The sequence below is a fragment of the Microcebus murinus genome, chromosome 5 (assembly GCF_040939455.1).
Source record: "Microcebus murinus isolate Inina chromosome 5, M.murinus_Inina_mat1.0, whole genome shotgun sequence".
NCBI lineage: Eukaryota > Metazoa > Chordata > Mammalia > Primates > Cheirogaleidae > Microcebus > Microcebus murinus.
In genome coordinates, this window is record NC_134108.1 from 114,241,389 (window position 1) to 114,245,367 (window position 3,979).

General features: G+C 64.2%; 1 non-coding gene across 1 annotated transcript; it reads left to right on the forward strand.

The window, feature by feature from the left end:
- The first annotated feature begins 355 nt into the window (after positions 1 to 355).
- On the forward strand, positions 356 to 474 carry LOC142871059 (5S ribosomal RNA). The gene has a single exon (XR_012919405.1). It is a non-coding gene; the product is annotated as a 5S ribosomal RNA (ribosomal RNA).
- Positions 475 to 3,979: the final 3,505 nt, after the last annotated feature.

Genomic DNA, 3,979 nt, shown 5'->3' on the forward strand with positions numbered 1-3,979 from the left:
AGCTGGGGGTGGGCCAGGCGAGGAGAGGAAGGGGGCTGGAAGGTCTCCACCTTGGCGAGTCCAGCCGTGGAGGCGCATCTTGTGTGAGTGTGAGTGAGTGAGTGTGAGTGTGAGTGTGTGTGTGTGTGTGTGTGTGTATAGAGAGACAGCCCCCCACCCCGGCCCGCCGCTCCCTGCCCGCCCCGCCCCACCCCGCCTGTCACCCCCGTCCCTCAGAGCCCGCCGGACCCGGCCGGTGAACTCAACAGGCCCGCCCGGTGCGGGTCAGCGCCGGCGCGGGGCCTGGGGCGGGAGGAGGCGGCGGGAAAGCGCAGAGAGGCTCGGCTTCTTGAGCGGGGCAGGGGCGCCCTCCGCCGTCTAGGGCCACACCACCCTGAACGCGCCCGATCTCGTCTGGTCTCAGAAGCTAAGCAGGGTCGGGCCTGGTTAGTACTTGGATGGGAGACCGCCTGGGAATACCGGGTGCCGTAGGCTTCTTCTTTTTTTTTTTTTTTTTTTTGTTTTGCCTCTTGTTCTGTCCCCTCTCTGGGAGCGAGGCGGCGGCCCGGGGCGGGGGTCACCCCCACCCTCAGCGCCCGCCGCGGTGCCTGGCGCCCCAGCCCGCACCGTGGGGCCTCCTCTTGTCCCAAGCCGCGACACCGCCGTCACGTGGCAGCATGCGTGGCTTCTGGACTGTCAGGTCTCAGACCAAAGGTCTGCTCCGTGGGAACCGACACGCTGGAGGAAACCTTGAGAGTCTGAGAGGGGAGGGAGTTCCAGAAGAAGGCCAGGATGTCATTTTGAGGGAGTATGTGACCAGAACTCGTCCCGTTGCTTTTGGGGTTCTATGGGCTACACGTAGGAATCTTTGGTGGTGGCACCTGATGTTGGGGGATCCGGAGTCACACCCAGACCTGCCCCACAGGCCTCCTTTTACTTTTCTCTTCGGATTCATTATGTTTAAAAAGTGTCTCTTATCTCTATGATTGTATTTTCTTTTCTCTCTCTTTTCAAGCAGATGATGGGAGTCCAAGTATTAAGGTGACATGTGTTGCCCGTGCCCCCCTCCCCCCTGTGTTCTTATTCATTAACCTCTGATGTTGTTCCAGCGTATTGTGGGGGTACCAATGTTAAGGTCGGGTACGTTGCCCTCTCCCAGCCTCCCCCCTCGGGTCAGAGCCTCAAGTGCGCCCATCCCCCAGTCGGTGCGCACCCACCCCATTCCTAATGGAGGTGTATGCCCATCCCCTCCCCCCACCCGCCCGACACCCACCCGATGAAGGTGATTCCTCTGTGTCCACTTGGGTGTCCGTCGGTTCGTACCCATTTGCTGGTGAGCGCGAGCACGTGGTGCTCGTGTGTCCATTCTTGGGCTACCTGGCTTACTGGAACGGGTTCCAGCTCTGGCCAGGAGAACCACGAGAGGTGCCCTCTCACCGCTGCTCCTCCTAGCTGAATAGCACTCCGTGGTGTCCACGCGCCACATTTCATTTACGCACTCGTGGGTCGATGGGCACTCGGGTCGCTTCCAGGTCTTTGCGATTGTGACTTGTGCCCTGACTCTAACCCTAACCCTTACCCAGCCCCGTCTCCTCCTCGGCCCCTGCCTGACTGACTCCTTCCCGCCCGGCCTGTCACCTGTCACCGTCCTCTGCCCCTGCCTGACACGCTCCTCCCCGCCCGGGCCGTCACCGTCCTCGGCCCCTGCCTGACGGGGCTCCTCCGTCGCCTGGGCCTTCCAAGGGCTTGGTGTGGACGCTGGTTCCAGGACGCCCTCCCAGGAACCCGGTAGCAGGGCGGCCGCAGCGTCTCGCGCCACCCAACCGTCCGCCGGCCGGCGGCCGTCGCTAAGTGGCCTGCGGGGGACGTGCCCCCACTGTGGGGCGGGCGCCCAGCCTGGTGTCTTCTCTGAGGCCCCGTGGCTGCTTTTCCCCCCCCGCAAGGGGAGAGCCGCGGAGGTGGGGACCGCCTCCTCGTGGGGACGTACACCCAGCTCTCCACGTCGGATTCCGGGGCTCTCTGTCCTGCCAGAAGGCCCAGATGGCCTGCGGGTCCTTAGAGTGGCAAAAACATCCGAAAACTGAGATTGAGGGTCCGGTGGTTGTCTGCACTTTTGTGCTGGGCACCCCAGGGAGGCCCGGGGGCTGGCTGGACAACGCGGTCTGCTGGGCGGGGGGGGGTTTGGAGGAGCAACTGATGCCCTTTGCACTTTGGGTAGCAAGTGTCTGAGGTGTCTCTGAGCCCTGCGCCATGTCGGGGGTGGGGGTGGGAGGTCGGGGGGGGTGGAGGAGCAGGAGGAGGAGGAGGAGGAGGAGGTGGGAAGGGCCGTGGCCTGCAGTCGTGTTCCCGGGGTGGCTTCTTCCACAGGCTGCTTGGCCTGGGCTCCCTGCACCTGGGCCTTTGGAGGACTGGCCCTGTGCTTGCCAACGCTTCCCCTGCAGGGACCCAGAGCTGGGAGGTTGCATCTCTCAGCCCTGGGTCGGGCAGAGCCCCAGCGGGCCATGCCCACAACCTCTCTCAGCACGGGTCCCCCAGAAGGCTCCTTTGGGACCAGGATTCTCTTGCGGGTGACTCTTTAAGGTCTGGCCCCTGGATGGAGGGGCACCAGGAGTAGAGGAGCAGGAAGGGGAAGGGGGTGGCCGTGCGAGGGGACACTTTCAGGCCAAGTCCCAGCTTCAGCCTGATCCTCCTGGGAACCCCGGGGTGTACGTCACACCTCCTGGTTGTCCCGCTCTGAGACAAGGAGCCGGGCTTCGCATTCCCCCAGCAGCCAGTCGTGGGCTGAGGACACCTGGGGCGTTGGGAACTCCCTGGCTTCTCCTTGGCTTAACATCTGGAGCTGCTTGGGAATCGCGCCGCCACACACACCCGAGTGCAGGTGTCTTCTGCACAGACTGCGGGCCTCGCTCTTCTGAATGCCGCTAGCTCGCCACCCACCCACGGGTGAACCTGGTCAGGGTACTTTCTCTCGGGGGCAGACTCTGATCCTGGCGGGCTACCGGTGTCTCTGTTTGCTCGTTTCTTTCTTCCATTTCGGGAAAGGCTTCCTTACTGGGTGTGGAAATCTCCTATGCCTTTCCTCGCCTATTCTGTCAGCTTTAAAATTCTCTTTCAGTTGCCACCCTCACAGATGGATTAGGAAACTCTTTCCGGTGCACTCATTAGTGAAATGACCTCAATGAAGCTGGAATCCAATATCTAATCGCCGATTTTTAGCGAGTCCACACGCCAGGGGGGTCGGGGTCCAATGCAGCCCCGGCCAGGCCCAGGCCCCTTGGACTGGGCCACAGGAGGACACAGAGGAGGGTCCCGGCCCCCACGGTCGCGTTGCCGGCAGTTCTCCAAGGGCTTGGGCGTTTTCCAGAGGTAGGAGATGGAGGGGACTGATTTCTTCAGCGCCCCACTAACCACGCCACCCCACCCATGGGACACATCCCTAGAGAGAGAGAGAGACGCCCCATACACTCGCTCCCCTCCCCCATGCGCTGTGCCCCAGCCCGGGCCCGGGGGAATAGGCGGCAGCCCACCCACAGGGTGGGGGGCGCAGCTGAAAGGGGTTGTCGGGGAGGGCGGCCCCTGCCTGGGGTCAAAGGGCGGGCGACCCGCGCGTGCGCAATCGGCGGCGGCGGCGGGGGCGGCCACGAGCTGGGGGTGGGCCAGGCGAGGAGAGGAAGGGGGCTGGAAGGTCTCCACCTTGGCGAGTCCAGCCGTGGAGGCGCATCTTGTGTGAGTGTGAGTGAGTGAGTGTGAGTGTGAGTGTGTGTGTGTGTGTGTGTGTGTGTATAGAGAGACAGCCCCCCACCCCGGCCCGCCGCTCCCTGCCCGCCCCGCCCCACCCCGCCTGTCACCCCCGTCCCTCGGAGCCCGCCGGACCCGGCCGGTGAACTCAACAGGCCCGCCCGGTGCGGGTCAGCGCTGGCGCGGGGCCTGGGGCGGGAGGAGGCGGCGGGAAAGCGCAGAGAGGCTCGGCTTCTTGAGCGGGGCAGGGGCGCCCTCCGCC